We start from the raw sequence: 20,319 nt of genomic DNA, 5'->3' as shown, positions 1-20,319 counted from the left end.
TGTTATGCTTTACGAGTTTCGGAATGGAATAAACATTGCAGCAGCCGTAAAAAACATTCAAGACGTTTATCAAGATCAAGCACCAGCTAAATGAACTGTGGAAAAATGGTTTGCAAAATTTCGTTGCGGAGACTTTAAGCTGGAAGACGAGCCACACTCAGGTCGACCCTCCGGCATTGATGATGACGTTTTGCGTTCTTTAATTCAGATTACTCCGCGAATTTCAACAGAGAAAGTTGCTACAGCACTTAACGTTGACCGATCAACCGCTTTTTGGCGTTTAAAAAAAATCGGATTCGATTTAAAGCTCGATATATGGGTGTCCCATTTGTTGACCGAGAGCAACAAAATCCAGCGAATTTTTGCTGCCGTATCTTTGCTCGAGCGGTTCAAAAACGAGCCGTTTTTGGATCGATTAGTGACGGGCGATGAAAAATGGATCCTGTACATCAACGTTCAGCACAAACGCACATGGAAACAGGCAGGTGAACATGGTAACGCAATGGCAAAGGCCAGTTTGCAGCCGATGAAGGTGATGCTCTGTGTTTGGTGGGATTGCAAGGGTATAATTTATTTTGAGTTTCTCCCCGCCGGCCAAACGATTGATTCAAACAAGTACTGTCGTCAATCAACTAATCTGAACCGAGAAATAAAACAGAAACGTCCGAGTTTGTCAAATCGCAATAGGCATAGTCTTTCATGAAGATAACGCTAGACCACACGTTTCAAGACAGACGCTACGCAAACTGAACAGCCTGAAATGGGATGTCCTAACTTATCCACCGTATTCTCCTGATATCACACCATCGGATTATCACTTATTCTGCTCATTGCAAAATCGTTTTAATGAAAAAAAAACTTGACTCTTTGAATGCCTTACAAAACGTCGTGTCTTCGTTCTTCGAATCTAAACCACGCAGTTTTTATGATCGGGGCATCCGTATGCTGCCAGAACGTTGGAAGAAGATTATAGACAACGATGGAGAATATATCATTGATTGAATAAAGAGTTTTGCTTGCCTAATCACTGTATGACTTTCTTTCACAGACTCCGCACGAAATTTTGCACTCACCCAATAAGTTAAAAAAAAAACTACTTATTAAAATATAATTATAGAAGAAAGTTATGCTTACAAGAACCAATTCAGAGGAAAAATACAGGGCGCCCTGAAATAGACTGACTGATTTCCAAAATTTTTAACAGGAAAAAAGTTAATGATGAAAAACAAAATATTGCAGAAAGTGCATGTGGTGGGACGTAAGTTTTGTCCGCCACAGTTTCAAATTTCAGTTCAATAATTTCAAATTCAGTTCAATAATAATCAATGGATGGCGCTGCAGATCGTAAGGCCGTAAATCAAAGAAAGATAGAAAACTACATCCTAGTTTTACGGAAAATGTTTTTTGTAAACAAAATTGAACAACAATAGTTTCAAAATGTCTACCTCCGGCTGAAACCACTTGTCGCAATCGGAGGAAAAAATAAGTGAATTTCAATCTTTTTTCGATTTAAAGGCTTACTATCTGCAGCGCCATCAATTATTTTTTTTTTAACTTCAAAATGGGTCACCACATGAATTATGTGCCAAAATTTGTTTTTTTTTTTTTTTTTTAATCAATAACTTTTTTCCTGTTATAAATTTTTAAAATCAGTCTTTTTCTTGACACCCTGTAAGAGATACCATGTTGAATGAAGCGTGATTATGTGTTTTGTTTTATCCTTGTACTTTTCTCATCCAATGTAACAATTACAGTCCTTATTTTGTAACGTTTTGGATTTTCACTGTAAGGTTCATTAAAGCAAAATTATTAAACTAATTTCTTTGTGAGGAAAGGAAAAAGAAAATATTTCTTCATCAAGTCATATTTTAATTTTCACCAGTCTTGCGCGTATGTATAAATTCCACTCATAAAGACATTTTATGTACGATATAAAAGCCTAAAACCTCCAGCAGGCCAGGCTCTGATAGGAGCGAAGTTATTTCTTTGGTCTAATAATTACGATGTATTGCTGACAAGAAAGTTAAAAGAAAAATGTCGTTATTGCGTTGTTTTCGACCTCAATATGATATCAATAAGACAAAAATAGATTCACTTATTTTGAGCTACGTTTGGAAGCATTCTTTTCCATTTCTTTGTTTCAAGTTAGGTGAGAAAACACTTTTATTAAAGATGTATTTGCACTTTGGTATTAAAACCGGAACTGCAAAGTTTAATGTTTAGCATAAAGTTAACTAAATATGCAGAACATATTCAAATGGGTTCAACTGTTCAAAAACTGAAAGGAGGCTTCTGTTTGGGTTCTGATGTGCATACTGTTTTTGTTCATATTGTTTGTGTTGAGTTCATACTGAAGGTTCATACTGCTTTTCTGGCAAGAAGTTTTATCTCATTATGATCTTCTCTTTATTTTTATCGAACAAAATGTAATCCCACTAAAAACATTCTGTAAAAAACTAGCCGAGTCTCGATGGAGCTGCTTGTTTATCTCTAAAAAGTAAAGAAATCTAGACAGTCATGACAAGTCTAAGGTTCCTTACTGCGATTTCTTTATTATTATAGTTAATGTTGCGTGACTTGGCCGTTAAACATTCTTTATACGTTAGTGGGTACAAGTCAATTTTGTTTACACGTTTTCCAAGTGGCAATTTTCCATCGTCAATGGGTAGCGGTTCTGGCGACAGATTGGTGCAATGGTGTCTTGGAGCACCTGATTTTGTACAGTTGTGTACCCTTTAACGGCCAAGTCACACAACATTAACTATAATAATAAAGAAATCGCAGTAAGGAACCTTAGACTTGTCATGACTTTGGCTAGATTTCATTACTTTTTAGAGATAAACACGCAGCTCCATCGAGACTTGGCTAGTTTTTTACAGAATGGTTTTTGGTGGGATTTCACTTCTTTTTGTAGAAACATTTAATTTGTGTAATGTTCGAGTAGACTAAAGTTAGGCATGATTAAATTAGAAGTTGTGTTCCACTACGCTGGACTTTTGCAATGACAGTCGATTTTTTTATGTACCAATAGTAGAAGGGGGGCATTACAATATCTCTAATACAGCAGACACCAGCTGAGGGTTCTTCATTAGACACTTCAGACTTTCGATTTTTGACATCAAATAAAGCGGCCCACCAAGTTGAATATTTTTTGTAAAAGCGGTATGTCGATCTCTAATAGTTTGGTTGCACTCTTGTGTTTTCTAATCAGGGTCACTCCAGATCTTCGATTAGCCTAGTTTTTATAGTTATCCCTTTATGTGGCCATTAAACCCTAAGTCTGTACCAAATTTCATCTCTCTGAGTTTATGGGAAGTATTAGTTCTATTTTGATGATAATGAGTGAGTGAGTATCATAAATGCGAAACTTTGCTTTCGCTTAACTTCGGAACTAAATGATTTACCTAAAATCCGAAATTTCAAGTCTGTATGCAGTGGCGGATACAGCCGGCGGGCAACCGGGCATTTGCCCGGAGGGCCGGTCATGCTTGGGGCCGATCAACTAACAGCAAAGTCTTTCGGGCCTCTCTACTAACAGCAAAATGTAAATTTTGCGCGCATGTGTTTAGAATAACGCAAATTCGCAAAACACTATCTCAGCTCCTCTTTACCCATGGGCTAAAGCTTGCGGGTGGAGGGAGTAGGGCCGTCACCACAAGAGGAGGGGGAGGGGGAACTTCTGAAATGGGGCTACCCAGGGCCTGATTTACCCACAGGCTGACTAGGCCTAGGCCTGGGGCCCCATGTTCCTAAGGGGCTCCACATTTTTTAATGAATTATGCATAGCATTGCAACGATATGAAAAATACATGTATTTTTTTAAAAACTAAAAAATTATGACTTATTAATTGGAAAAAAACTTCTTTAAAGGGGAATTTTTAATTAATTCTGCCAGTAACGAATATACTTGGTCACGATTATGAGGGGGCCCAAAGGGGATTCATAAATGCATATAAGTGATTTATACATAATTTTGTGATTAGAAAAAGAAGACTCCAAAAGTGCATTCGTGCTTTTAAAATGTAAATCAAACACTGCATAGTCTTCTAGGGGCCTCCAAATTAATGTGGGCCTAGGTCCTCACTTTTAGTTCGTCGGGTTTTGCCGCTGCCAATACATTTTTAGTGTTATAATAAAAAATTAATGAATAAATTTAAAAAAAAAAAACACAGAGAAACCTTAGCGGTCATAAAAAGTTAAAATACTTTTGATCTCTTTGACACTTGACAATTCCCAATTGCTATTAAAATGCAACTTACAACAAGGGCCGACGCGAGGAATAGGGGCCTGGCTAGGAATTGAACTCGTGCAGAGAGTAAAATATCCTAATGGTGAAAGGTGTAGAAAGAGGCTTGTGAAAGAATTGACCTTTGTCAATTTTTCCCCGGATCCGCTTTTGCTCTCGGCGACCCTGTTTATAACAATTGGAATAAAAGTGACAAAATATTTTTTTCCGTAAAATTATTTAAAAATATGCAATCTTAAAATACTATTGAGGAGCATCCAGTTTCGAAAATTTGCTGAAGGAAAGTACTCGAACCTCTCCCCTTTTTTTTAATATTCCCAAAAATGGTCTAAAACTGTGTTTTTAAATTAACAGTATCAAAAAATTTCTGTGAAAGTGCCCCGTCTTCTCCTCTCTCTCGACATCATCAATGAAGAACGTTTTAAATCTTGTTTTTAGTGCTTCAATTTCGGAAATTTTCCGGGGTGAGCCTCCTGAAAACTCCTTTTCCTAACATCACTGAAGGTCAGCAAAAATTTGGTTTTCGGAACTTAATTTTCAAATAACTGCCGGTGTCCTAGTCTTTACCAAAAAAGGCTTTTAAGACTTCAATTTGAAAATTTTCTGGTGGATGACCTTGGAATCTATCTCGACTTAAAATCACCAAAGATCTTCTAAAACTGCGTTTTCAGAACTAATATATTTTTAAAAATTTCAGAGGAGAGCCTCCGGAACCGCTCTTTATACCATATACTCGAAGATAATTTAAAATTCTGTTTTTGGATTTCCACTTCTGAAAAATTGTAGCAGGAGAAGCCCTGAACCTACGCTCCCCTAACATCACCAAATAGTCTAAAATTGAGTTTTTAAGACTACATTTTCGAAAAATTTTCGGGGGAGAGGTCCCCCGGACCTCCCTATTTCAGACTCAACGTTAATCTTTCCATTAAGCTTATATTGCTAATACTTTAATGACTTCCAGAAACCAGAAAGCTAAGTCCTCTCTCTCTCTCTCTCTCTTTGTATTGATACATGCGTTTGAAAAAATATTAAGGGGCTGTCAAACTCGTACCCAACCCCTCAAACTAGGTTTTTGCCCTCGCATCCAGTCTGGGGGTCGTCAGGACATGGCAGTATAAAAAAGGGAATGTTTATGAGAGGGCCCAGTAATGTATGTTTGTGTCGAGGGACCCATCACGTTCTAAGACGGCCCTAGTCTTTCACCCATGTGAACATCGCTAGATCAGTTTCATATAACAGGGCAATTAAGTTACTTGTTATGACTGCAAAAAAAGGACATACTAGCCAAGCAGAGTTATCATTAAGGAAATATTCAGTCAAGTTCCATGCATTATAAAAATACTTAAAAATGGACAATTACAATCACAATTTTCCCCCAAAATAAGGTTTAGCTAATACTGTATCAATTTGTTCACCATTAAAGCGCAGAAGTGTTCATATCTGTTAAATTTTGTTTAAATAAAACATATTTAGTTGTTAAGAATAATTTCCTCATATTTAAGTTATATCCCAATCGTTACGTAAAATTTAATATCTATAAGAGCTATGGGGCCGCTACACCTCCTAATGTCAGGGCCGATTTTTTCAACCAATCCGCCACTGTCTGTATGTGATTATAGCTTACTGGATGACGAAAATTTCTGCGTTCTAGTCTCATCAGAAGGTTCTCAAATAGGGGCCTGAAAATGCGGCGAAATGGTTCCAGTAAAGGATGGTACGGCAGTGTTTGCTTCGCGCTCGACTTGGCAGGGGCACTGCCGTGTCCCCCGATTAGTTTCTTTGTTTAACATACGTTTGCATTCTGTATTCGTTTACAAATTCAAACATTGCAGTTCGATTCAATTTTCATTGTTTTTTCTACTTGTCGCCTGAGTAATAGAAGAAACAAAACTAATTTTTTTGATTATCTTTCAGGAAGTTATGTTTTTGCTTGTTATAACAATAGCAGCTCATTATATATATAAAAAAAACATAAAAGTAGATAACAAAATAGAGGTGCATTTTTCAAATTGTAATTTTAAAAACAGTGCTGGGTGAATATGAAACGTAAATATGAATACAAAAAACGAATAGTAATAACAATAAAGGGAATAATTGGAAGAGTTATTTATACACACAATGATACATAGCCGTTTGTAGTAGTTTCAATGGATACAATTTGGCAAGGAACATCAGCAGCTATTTACAATCCCTCAAGTAGTCATGTTCATGTAGTTGTTAAATTTTGTGTCCCCCTGGCCACTCATAATTTCGTTGAATTATTATAATAATTATAATAGTCAACTGGTTTATTTATGGTGGGATACTATTATTGTTCAAATTATGATGCGAAATGATAATGTAGCTCAACTATTTAATATGGTAAGAATGGCTGAGTAATAACTGCCAGGAGTTTGCTTGGTGTTTTGGTCATCTTAAAAGTTGAATGTGGAATTTCAGTTCAAAAGATTATTCGGCATTTAGGTAAGACTTAGATTAGCTGATGCCATACAGCAGCATGCATTGCAATCGATAACAGGCCATCTTAATAATAAATGTTTCGTAAGTTTACATGAAACACAAGCGTGTGTTACGAATTATTGTCTTTAAATTATTATTTTTCCATAACCCTAAAATGTATAATAAATTTTCAATTACCTATGTGTTATAAATCTTTTATCAAATTATAATATGAACGATAAGTGAACCCGAGATTTTTTAACCTCTTTTCGTATAGACAATTGTGCAGAATCACGTTTCTGACGATTAAGCGGGATCAAGTTGGAAACATTAACGCAATAAAATTTAACAAAATATTATTTAATGATCAGTCAGTAGTCCAATAAGTTGTTTTAAAACATAGCATGTATTTGCTGAAATTCTCAACTTAAAAATAAAATAAATAAAAGAAAATAAAGGGTTTTTTCAACATTGTAAGAACGACTTGTATCTACTTCGAGCAAGACTTGTATCTATATTCAAGTACAGCTCTTCAATTTACCTGAACTCTACTACACAAGGATTTTTTTTTTTAATTTTAATTATTTTATTTGTGCTAAATACATCGTGGGCGATGTTTCTATTTGCTTGTTTTATTGCAGCTTTTAGTATCTATTTTAGACGGAAAATATTCAACTTTTGTTACTACTGTAGTGTAATATTACGTTTTCCTCTCAGTGTGCAGGTATTATGAGTGGGAAACAAAAATAAGCAATGATCGATTACAGCTATTTTTAGTATTACCCGATCTCCTCTCGAGAGACAGAGCTTTTACTTCAAAAAAAATTCAGGTAGCTGAAATTTCTTTCTTCATCGTAAATATATAAACCGCTTCTTTTCCCAAGACATCCCAAGTTAGAAATGAAGACTTTTCTGTCTTATAGTAAACATACATTTTTGAAGAAAAATCAGAAAGATTAAAAGCTTTTTGCTTTCGAATAATTTTATTGCTTCACATTTATGCGTTGACAAATTTTGGCGTAATCTTCGCAGGCAATTGTTATTTAAAACACTTTTGTACGTGAACGAGAAATGTTGTAAGGCGATAAGTTAGGGGCATACGTGTGAGGTGAAAAAAAAAAAAAAAAACTTTCTACGAGCGTATTATAATATATAAAAAAGTATTAACATCCTAAATTGGGAAAAAAAAATAAAAAGTTAAAAAAAAAAAAAAACTAACTTGAAGCTCTTGCGCTGTCTGAGGAATAAATTTAAAGATAATAAATAGTCAATGTTCAATTTTTTTTTATGAAAATCCAATTGTTTCAAAATTTTTCTTCATGTACCATTTTAATGCCTCCTTTCAGCACTCATTTTATGTACCTTTAAAATATTTTGCATTCCTTTAAAATTTTAGTTTCTGTACCAAAAACAGACTAGCTTTAGATTTTTTTTGCATATTGTATTATGTCTTTTATAATCTAGTTATATTTTTTCAATAAATGAGCAGCATAAAGCTCGTGGTTGAAAAAGCAATTTTTGTTTATTGAATTAACAACCACACAAGTAGATGACTGCACTTTGTGTTTACCCCCGTCCTTCTCATCCCCCAAACAAGAAGGCTAGTTTTTTTTACAGCACTTGAATATTTGTAAAACACGTTACATTTACAATTACTATATGATTGAAACAAGTTTACCGCTGCCACCCTATCAACTCATAACCAGTTTCATAACCCTTTCAATAGCATTGAAGATTTATTGAAGTGTTACAATAAATCTCATACAACCATTTAAATTTAGTAATTCTATAATAATAATGCTCCATTAACTTTGAAATGTTTATCTTTATCATTTTGAAATGCTGCATTTTTTTTTGTTAACTCAGTGTATATACTATAAACAAGAAAACGTAACACAGAATGTGTGAAGAACTTTTTCAGGTTACATTAAAAATACCAGTTTTGAAAATCCTCATTACGCAGATTCATGTAAATTCTTGAAATGCGTAATATAAGTAAAACTATATATTAAGAAATAAATTACTATATATATTCTTTAACGTAAAAACATAGTGCAACGACATAAAGCCAAAGTTTTTGAAAAGCGCAGTTTTTTCAATTTGGGCTTTTTAAAGGTTACTGCAATTTTTTTTACAATCCTATATTGCTCATAACACATACGCCTTAATATGCTATTGTGTGCATTTTCCCAAAACCCACATCAATATAGAACTCTAATCTGCAATCAGGGCATCCATTTTAAACCATTCTGATTGTTGTTGAGTTAATGGCAATACACGTGAAAGCCGATTTACTTTACTAAGAGTCTTGCAAATGATCATTGCTGATACGTGTCATCAGTTGATTTTGAAGCTTAGATTCCTCACTGCTATTGACTAGATAGATGAAATAGAATTGAAGCAATTATTCTACTTAATAACAACAACTGGGTCTTTTTTAGGGACATTAACTTTGTTAGATTGTTAAGCTTAAGTATTCCTTTCGTTTGTATATATTAGTAAATAAGCACTAACGAAGTTACTTTCTTTTTGGCAATATTCCGCTGTCGCCAATAACCAGCTGAGCAATTACGCTTCATTCTGCTATCAGAATGCATAGGATAAAAATAAATTTTGAATTTTCTGAGTACATTTCAAGGCTTCAATTGAATTCATGAAACTTAAATTAATATCCCTAATTAAAAAAGTAAATGATTTTGTTGATATAATGAATTTTGTTGACTTAATACGTATATCGACTTGGCTAATATACTTAATTTTTAAGTAATTAGTTCTATAGTTGGGACAAACTTAACCTGGCAGCATTGCTTAAGGCTATGCAGATCTTAATCACAGTATTACGACGCGACCAGGATAGATTTGCTCTATAGTTCACCTTTTACATTTCTCGATTATGCTATTGATCAGTATGGAGCTAATTTTTGAAAATATTTTTACCCTAAGTTCCTATTCAAATTAATAACTAATATATTTATGTATGTGTTTAGAGCACTCTAGTGTAGAAGTTTTTGACGAAACATTGCGAAATTTCCTGGGCGTACCTAGCAGATCGTGGAATTTCTATTTCTACAGTTAAAAAAAAAAAAAAAACTCACGATCAGGGGTAATTTTCGCACTGCAAAAGTGTATTCTTTGTAAATATTGAAGAATATAATGCCGAGTAATCTCAACACGTTGCAAGTTTTTCATTACAAAAGTTTGTTGCTTACATATAAGGTTTAATAAAACAGTAATTGACTGTCAAGCTGGCCAAAAATCGAATTTATCAAATTTACCGGTTATTGTCGGTCCTGAAGCTCAAAACAGGTGGATAAACATGGCAGTATGCACTTTCATGATTCGGCTGTCCTTGTTTGGCACATTCAAGTTTTTCAACTAACTTTCATTGTCTTATTTTTCACTTTAAAAGTGACATTAGAAGAAATATTTAATTTGGAAGGGCTCGAGAGCAAAGTTTGTACTGTCTCTATCTTTTTTTTTTGGTAAGTGAATGTTTTTAATTATTATGCTGTCATTTGTACTACGCAGCAAAAGTTTGTGAAGAAAAATAATAAAGCTATAAATAGAGCAGACTATTAATTTCATAATTTTTTCCGTTTTCAGTAATTTTTTTGTTCGCAGGTTTCTGTCGCATAAATTAAAATTACATGATAATATAAATTAGACTATAGAAAGACAATTCGATGCTACTGACTGACTTCAAGGTCAGACCCAGAAATAAAACAGGATAATATTTTCTGATGAGCGAAGTACGTAATTTCACCTAGTTTCAATTCTCTTTGCTTGAAATTTGCGTCAAATAGCCTTTATGTACTGTCTTTTATAATATTGTGTAGTTGATTTTTAAGTCGCACTCATGATTGAAGATATAGAACCTAAAAGTTATCGAAAAAGCTCAAAACTATGAAATTAATGTGCTCTATTTACAGCTTTATTATTTTTTCGGGAAAACTCGGGCAAACTTTTGCTGAACATAACCAAAGTAGACATTCTAAAAAATATACACAATATTTAAAAACATTCATTTAGATAAAAAAAGTTTAAAAAAAGGACTATATTTTTGTGATTCTTCAAGAATTGTATTGAAAAATACTGAGGTCTTAAAAAGTATAAATTGATGAATAATATAATACAAACCTTTCGCAAGCCCATCCATAAAAAAAGTCTTCTAATGCAATTTTAAAGCAGAAAAAAAGACATTGAAGGCTTATTGAAAATCTCGAATGTCGTAAACAAAGACAACCGAATCATCAAAGTGCTAATTCAAACTGCTTGCAAATTTTTATGAATAATTTCACTGAAAGAAGAACGCTTCCACTAAATGTCATGTTAATTAGGATGGAGTGAAAAAAAATCAAAATCTGAAAAACGTTAAGTAATAGTGCAAAAAAAGTTGCCTTTTGAAGAGATATTTATTCATGGCAAAAGGATATCGATAGAAAAAATTTTTTTGAGGATTCGGCTGCGCCTGAAGTTCACCATAATTGCTCAAAAACTGGGAAAAGTTGCAATAATTTCATCAAAAAAATAAATACATAAATTTTGATTTTTGTATCACTTAAGACTAGGCTTGTGTAGAATACACACCGCATGTGATCATTTTAATAATGAGCTATATTTTAAAGTTCAACACATTATTTGAATTTGTCCAATATAGCCTCAAAGCTGACCAACATCGTAAGGCTCCGTACTTTGCGAAAAAATATCAGAAGTCATTATTTGTAAAAATGTGCTCTCGTATTAATTATTACTTACATAGATATCGAAAAAAAAAATAATAAAAGCATTTCTTACTTAAAGAAAGACGAAGTTGATTTTCCCCTTAGCGCATAACAAAACGGAAAGTTTACGTGTGATAAGGGATGTAAGGCTCCTGGGCGGTCATTCCAAGCTCGTCAGCTTGAGAGATCGAGATTTTCGCTCAGGTGATCGGTTGTGACTTAGAAATGTCGCAAAGTTGTACTCTAATCTACTCGAATCTAGCCGCAAGCTAAGTTCGAGTAGATTAGAATACTATTTTGCGGCATTTCTACATCACAACCGATCACGTGAGCGAAAATCTCGATCTCGCAAGCTAACGAGCTTGGAATGACCGCCCTGTAGTGGAGGAGCCGATGGCGGATGCGTCGGCCCCCTCCAGTTATAGGGGTTCTAAAAGAACGTAAGGGCATACTTTTGGTGCGAAATGTAAACATTAGGTGTGGTAAAGAACGTAGGGTAAGCATAAAAGTTTGAAAATAAATATGTTACTTGTAATATCCCACATAAGTCGCACTTTTATTTAGCAACTTCTTTTGATTCAATTTTAATGATGTTTGAGCTCTCTAACTGTAACCATATTTCACATAATAAAACATAGTTTGGCTGGTGAGTCGAACTTTATTACTTTGACTCCTACCAATGTTTGGTCTTAGTGATGCATTATGGGGAAATATTTCTGGATTTTAATCCGACTCGAAAAAATCCATCTCTCTTGGTTAGACAACAAACTGTGGTTGACGCTTCTTTGTCTAATTTTACGCATCGACTGATTGTTTTAGTATAACGTGAAGTTTTGGAAATCGTAAAATTCAGGAGTTACTCCATCAAGTACTATTTCATCCAAAGTAGTATTTGAAATTCCTATTTTAGGTGAAGGATTCGAGTTTTCCCACTCCCACCTATCAATGAGCTCAAGGTAGTATCTCAACATCGAAATTGAAATCTAGAATTATAAATTCTTGTTGTCCAATCGAATTCTTGAACTTTACCATCGTACTCCGACTTGAACAATATTCTCAGATGACGTTTCGATCATCAACAATAGTGTAGTTCTGTACACTGGTTACTTTGAGAATTTAAAAAATATCACACTGGAGAATGTAGATGATCGTCATCAGAGAACTTGATTTGCGTCAAACTACAAAGACTAATTCGAAGAATTCGACTGGACATTGAAAATTTACAAGTTTAGACTTCAATTTCGAAGCTAGAGACTACCATGAGCTCATCGATAAGCAGAAGTGGGAAAACTTAGCTCCACCTTTTCAAAATGAGAATTTCAGATAAAATTTTGAAAGAAATGGTGCTTAATGGCATACCTACTGGACTTTATGGTTTCAGAACCTCACATGTGATACTAAAGCAGTGAGACAATACGTAAAATTAGAAAAGAGCTAGCTATATTTTGTTTTGTAACCAAGAGAGATGGATTTGTTCGAGTCCTATTAGAATCCAGAAATACGCCACAATGTAACACTAAGACCGAAAATTGGCAGGAGTCAAACAGTTCAACTAGCACGCAACCTATATGTAATATAAATCAATGTGATTACAGTTTGTGGGCTCAAAAATATTAAGGTTTATTTAGCAACTTTTGTTTCAAGGTGTGTATTATGTTGGTTGTTTCAAGCAACATTTACAGTTTAAATTTTTACACTTAACAATAGTTTCCTATTGTAGGCGAATTTTATTATCTAAGCCAAAGTTATTGACTAAGTGGAGAGTTATCTCTTTTTTTTTTTACTGGATAAGGAATGATTGTATTACTTATTTTTTACGTATCTATGTAGGAATTAATTCATATAGAAGCAAATTTTTGCAAATAATAACTTCTAATACTTTTTCGTCAGTATACGGAGCATCACGATAATATTCAATTATGACGCTATAATCGTCAAATTCAAAGCATGTATGGAACAAGGACTTGTTCCTTATATCTCAACATTAAAACTCGAATAACGTTATAGGTAGGAGAAATTAATTCGGACGTGTCGAAAATTTCGTGCATTTTATGAAGATTTTGGGCACGATGGTGTTCATATTTAAATTCTTTTGTAAGTGAAATTCATCTGTTTTGAATACAATTTATTTGAATTTATTCTGGTAGCATTTAAACCTTCAGTATTCACTCTAATACAACTTTTTAACTCGAAAATTGCCCATGGTGGGAATTTCTGGTTCTATTCTTAATTTCAGAAATTGAAATCCCATGGTCTACTTTTCATTCTCATGACATTTCGCAATGTTAAGTCCAATAATTCCCTCTCTAGAAGACTTTGAAAACCTCCAGTTATTTCATAACAGCCCTATTTATACGGTGGAACACAAGACCAAAATCAGACAATGCCCGGAAAAAAGGTTCACATCGCGAGTGTATCCCTAACAAAAGAGCAGAGTCCGAAATGGAAAATTATTTCGGAGTTTAAGCACTTGAATTTGCTTTCACAACTAAAATTATTCAGTCTATGTGCTATTCCATAACAAAATATATCTCACATGAAATATTTTATAACATTACATTTTAGGAAACTGCATGCATATAACGTTAAAATCTTGAGGTTAAACAAGTTTTATCTTAAGAAATAGCAATGAATTTCAAATCTTAATTAAAATGAATAGCATGCTGAAGAAAACATTTTTAATTCTAAAACAAGCACAAGAAAATTTTATTTCTGCCTAAAATTTTTCTTTCTTTTTCACTGTTTAGTGTTTTTTCTAAAACGAAAACTGTATTCGCTAGAGAGTTTTGCAACTAAATTTATATTCATGAGATCTGATATCAGATATTCCTCGTTGAGTTCAAATTTATTCTTTAAAAAATGGGAAGTAATTTGCTCTATAGATTTATCTTGCTGTTTTAATGTAGATGCATTTGCATTTAAATGGATAGTAAAAATTAGGTTACGTAACAAGTTTCCCTCACTTTTTGAAGTCCGCGAATAAAAGTAATACATAAAGGGGTGATAAGATGAGGTTATTTTGATATAATATAAAATAAGTCAAAAGTAAAAAAAAAATATATATAATATAATATAATAATATATATATATATATATATATATATATATATATATATATATATATATATATATATATATATATATATATATATATATATATAAATTGTCATTCAAAAATAGCTGTAGAGTAATAGTTTCTAGTTAAGTGAAAACCAATGAGCATTTACAGTTTAGTTCAGTTACCTACATTTATTTGTAGTTTAGAGGAATTTTTCCTAATGTATAGATTTAATATGTATTCAAATGCGTAGGAAATATATTAGATATTTTGAGAAGCGTTAGAAATGTTAAAAAAAAAATAAAAATAAACGGGGAAATTTTTTGCAGTCAAAGTAAAAAAAAAAAAAAAAACTGAAATTAACAAATACATACCTAGTAATTAATAGAAAGTCATATTTCTGCATGGTCTTAAGTGTGCGATTGTATACAGCAACAAACAATCATACTATAAAATAGCTGTTAAAGAAATAAATTATGAAATACGTATAGTTCCAAGCTGGTGCCAGAAAAACGTTTGAGGATATTTCAATTTTTGGAAATTGTAGTAAAAGTATGTTCCGACGCACAATGCGGCAGCATACGGACAAAAGTAGAAAATGAGACTTTTTTTCCAACTTATTTTATTAATCCCTTCATAGTGACCTGAGTGAGTGGGAATTTAAGCTTTTTATCCGATATCATAAAAACAAAGGATAGAAATCATATTTAAACAAGTCAGATCGCATTTCTCTCTCAGTGAAACAAGTTTAATTTAGTAGGCTCTTTTGTGTGTAGGACACATCAGGAATTTTTATAATTTTTTTAGATTTCATTTATTATGGAAAGCTTCAAAGAAAGTGAGTAAGCTCCATTTTTTTCCTTAATATCTTTGAAAATAAAACTTTTTGTTTATAGGAAACGCACCTCAGGACACTATTTTGATAATGTTTTTTAGAAATTTTAATTTCAAACCAATTTTCCCCAAAGTTAGCCAAACATGCAATTTTAACATTTTTGCTTCAATAAAAATTTATTTTACTCCATTATTTCATCAAGTTTAATTTTAATAAAACATATTAAAAAGTCATTACAACGTTCCTTGGGACACCAGCAATAATCCTAATAGTTCTCATCTTAAATAATTAAAATCGTAATACTAATAACAGTTTCTGCTGTTTGTTTCAAAAGCAGACGCATCAACAGCATGGGACTTCCTAGTTTCTTTTCTAGATCTCACCATTTCTGTTATTTTAATACTTTACCTATTGGTAGCAGGCTTGAGGCAGTGTCCCCCCCCCCCACTGTGTGTCCCAACCTGCTCCACTTAAGATTGTTACTATATATCAACTTTTTAAAAGTTAGACTTAGCAGCACAATACATTTTTCAACCTTAAAAATTACTATGAAAGGACATGTTTTAATTCGCACATGCTTCGATTGAAAATTTTTTATTTCCTGCCTAAACTTTTTATTGATGAAACCATCTGATAATGTAACTCCGAACCTTCCAAAACAAAGGAAATTAGCTCATTCTTTGACTGTTCATGTGAAAAATTCCAAAGTACACTTAAGAGTAGATCCCGCTGCCATCGATGATTTCTTAAGAGGACTATTTTCTGTTTACAAAATTAAAGCTGAAATTTGGGACATGGCCCACAATGGGACACCATAAAGTCCCCCACCTTCCCCTATCTTTAAACAACGTTGAAAAATATTTACTTTAATATTTTTTTTCTTTGACCCATTCATCCCCAAAAACATTCTGAGTTTCTGAAATATTTTGATTTAATAACGATCATACATCATATATATACAAATATATCTTGCTTTAAACTGCTTTGAATAGTTCTGGGTGATTCTCCAAAAACCTAACATTTTCTAATCAATTTTTGAAAAAAAAAAATTAAATGCTGAAAAAATGTATACTTACTCTTTGGTAAGAACTTATTCGGAAAAATAGAGGAAACTCAATTTAACTATGCTATAATAACATACATTACAAAATCCCATCAAGAACGACTTTTGTCGACTTCGGCTGTAAGAGCGCCGCGGCGTACAGATGGTAGTGTTGGACTGTCATCTATTTCCCTAAATGAGCTACGAGTGACATATACTCTTTAAAATTAGTTTCTCTTCGACACACCTTAGATGACACAGATAAACAAGAATATATACCTTGGGAGCATTGATTACTAGTAGTACCCACACGGCGAAACGCGTGCTATGAATTTAAAGAAAGTCCATTGAATAAAAAGATCCATGGTCCTCCCTCCCCCCCCCCCGCTTTTATGTGAAACGATTATATATTTCTTCAACTAAAATGCGTACACATCTTTTCAAAAAACCTATTAGTCTCTTTGGAATTTAAAATTATTCGCCAAAACACATAAAAAGATAACAGTAGCTTAAAAACTCATAATAATAACTTCATCTGCGCAGTTCATCGCTTAACGCGCCTAGCAAACAAGCTACCGTAATCCTCCCCTTTAGCGAGATAACCGTTTTTTTCTGCAATTTAAATTGTTTCGCCAAATAAACAACACTATAATAAAAACATTATGAAGAACAATCACAGTTGAATAATACGACAAATCAAATTAATTACTTGGATAAGAAACTATCTTCAACTATAAGAACAAAAATAAACGTTGCAGAAACAAGTCAAAATAATCCCAGTAGAAAAGTCCTACAAAATCAAATTGTGTACCTGAATATCGAAAAATAATGCATTCAAAAATCAGTTCGCTGACCACAATAGCGTAACGACCCACCATTCTGAGCCGCGCGGAATGGTTTCTCGAAGCTATCGACACTGTCCGCCAGCGCCCTCTCATGAGTTAAATTTCTCCGCCATCTATTAGAAATTAACGTATTTAAACAATTGATAAAACATTTAATTTTCAATAACAATTTTTCGGTCAATCCGATTTAAAAAAAAAGCGTATAGCCTGCCCCAATAAATGGGGCTCTTCAAAAAACAATGAAATTTTAAATTCCTACCAGTACTTCCTAAGATTACAGCGTCCAAACAAACAAACTGTTAAGCTTTATGTTATTAGTATAGATATAGATAGGCAACTTTGAGTAGCATTACATAAGGAAATGAAGAAATGAAGAAAATATTTGAAGAAAAGTTTAATTTGGTTCCCATTTCAGCGAGATTTCGCTTAAATATTTCAGAAAAGTTAGTTTCAGGCTTTTAACTTGCTTTATTTTAGTTTAGTTATGTGTGTGAATAAAGGGTGCGGTTTAGACCGGTTTCGCCTGACACTATTACGAAATATGTGTAAAAATGTTCACAAAGTGTTAAAAAAAATTGATTTGCATAGAAATCCACAGAGTGGAGAGAAAAGAAAAACCTTCTAAAATGTATATTTGACGCGAATTCGTGAGTACTGGAAAAAACAATATAAAGGTATTAAAACTGCCTTTTAACTTTTATTTAATAATTTAAATTGAGTTAAGGGCCTCAAAATGCAGTTGAAGTGCATGTTGATATATTTGATCGTTTAAGGAGGGGGGGGGGAGGTTCTGACCCTTATGGCTTTTCTTTAGATCCGCACTAGGTGGAAATAAACTTCTAATACCATGAAATAACTATTCATTGTATTAAAGTGTAGTTATTTAAAATGGGAAAACTTGTGCTGACAGAAACTAAATGTAATCTCTACTTTCTAAGGATCAATGATTGACTACTACCATTGGTTTGTCAAGAGAAAAGATCTTGAACGAAAATATAAATGAAAACACAAATACCAATGTACTTGATTAAATGTGCTGAATAAATACCTTTGTGCGTTAAAAGTAAAATAAAAGATAATATCGTCAAATAACACAAATTGCAGATTACTGCAGATACGTGTTTGGGAGTAATGTGGAAAGCCTTTTTCAATGCAAAAAAAAAAAAATCTTTATTTTTCTTTTTTCAAAAAAAAAAAAAAAAAAATGTTTCCCGGGTTTTATTTTTTTTTCTTCTTTCATTCAGCTTTTTCTTTTCTTGCAGCTCTTGGTTATGGATATTACTTTTTTTTTGTTTTAGCTTTGTGACTTTATCTTCGTCCAATCAAATTCTATCTTTCTCTTTTTGTGTACCTGTGATAAACCTCTTTCTCATTGTTTACATTTCTATTGGTTCTTTATTGGTCTCTAATTTTTTCATTGGGTTTGGTTAATCCACTATTTTTAGTTTTTAACCTGCCTGCATATCTTCACCCTTGACTTTTGTCACATGTCTTTTCACCCATAAGCTCAATTCTTTTGCATTGAAAGAGCGTTCCTTATAACGTCGAAGCACGTGTCTGCAGTGATCTGCAGTTTGTGCTACTTGACGATATTATCTCTTATTTTACTTCAAATGTATTTGCCTCCCCCCCCAAAAAAAAACGCGGCATGTAAATCAAAAATTTTAATGCGCAATCACTAGAACTACTATTGTTATAATTCATAAATGCATATCTTCTGTTTGAAAAAAAAAAAAAAAAACCAAGAGAAACTTTTACTGTCATTTTTATGTACCCGTGAGTGTATCGAACCAAAATCTCAGCTTTACATTCAAGGAAAAAATAAAGTCAATTTTTGCTGAACAATGTGACTCATCGACCAATATATCAAATCAGGGTTAAATTTTTGCAATTGTATACTTTAAGCTCACTTGTTAAGGTTCAATATTTTAGAAAATACAAATTGGAGAGTAGTATTGAAAAACATTTGACTATTAAAAATGATTTTAATGAGTTGCATCAATAAGGACATCATAAATAAATAATTAACCGAATGTTCAAATTTAAACACCATTCTCGTTTCAGATAACTCTTCTCCATTTCAGGAATTTGTCCTCAATTTTTTGCCAAGATTGCAATAACTTTGTTAAAATAGGAATGGGTCACTTAAAGAGAATGTGGAGTAAAGTTTTCCTGAATTAGAAGTGACCCAATCGATTATTTAAAAGAAAACGGAAGAAAAAAAAACCCGAACGAATTCATAGTTCCTCCAAGTCAGTTAAGTGAAATTTCTGTCATCATGAATATTCACTAAGGCTTTTTAAAAGAAAACATCAATAAAGAGTAGAATTTAGAGCACAAAAGACGTTTAACATTAAATTAAGTTTCCACATCATTTGAATCCTTATATCTTTTGAAGATTGGATTTGAATTTCCAATCATATTCCGATGTTCACTCAAAACATAAAAGGTAAGTAAATAGCTTCTCTAGTGCACTAAAAGAACCGATCTATTGGAACTTGGTAGCTACACTTACCTATTTAAATATGCTTTTTTTTTTTTTTTTTTTTTGAGGTATTCAGAAACTACTGAAATTTGCAGAGCTCTCAAATGGTAAAATTGAGTAAAACTCGCACCTAGTATTATACAATCAATATTAATAGTGAATGTATGTTATTTTACTGGATATAAATGACTTAGAATTTTTACGATGTACTTAGACTCCTAATACTAATGTGAGTAAATCTTTCTTATACTTGAGCTATTTCGTTGCTGTGTTGCACTTTCTCCATTTTTGTCTGGCGTTTTAAATATTTCGAAAGATATTCTTCAGGTGTTATTTGTTACAGTAAACTGAAACGCGTTTCATTGTATTGAAGCCGCTGCAAAACATCGCATGACTGCCTTTGCTTTAAATGTCCACACTGTCACTCAAAATTACAGAAACGCCGTAATGTTTACAGCAATTCCTAACTACGACTTAAAAGAAGAAGAAAAAATATTTAATATGAAAAAAAGAAAATCTCATCTGGAAAGAAATTACAATTAATCTGAAAGCACTTCGTGCTGTTAAATCGGAAATTCTCTAAAACATGTGATCCATGTAGCCAATTGGTAACGTCTGTGTGCAACCAAACAAAAACGCTACTCCTTG

The sequence above is a fragment of the Uloborus diversus genome, chromosome 5 (genome assembly GCF_026930045.1).
Source record: "Uloborus diversus isolate 005 chromosome 5, Udiv.v.3.1, whole genome shotgun sequence".
NCBI lineage: Eukaryota > Metazoa > Arthropoda > Arachnida > Araneae > Uloboridae > Uloborus > Uloborus diversus.
The sequence above is the reverse complement of the archived record's forward strand: the minus strand, read 5'-3'. Positions refer to the sequence as shown.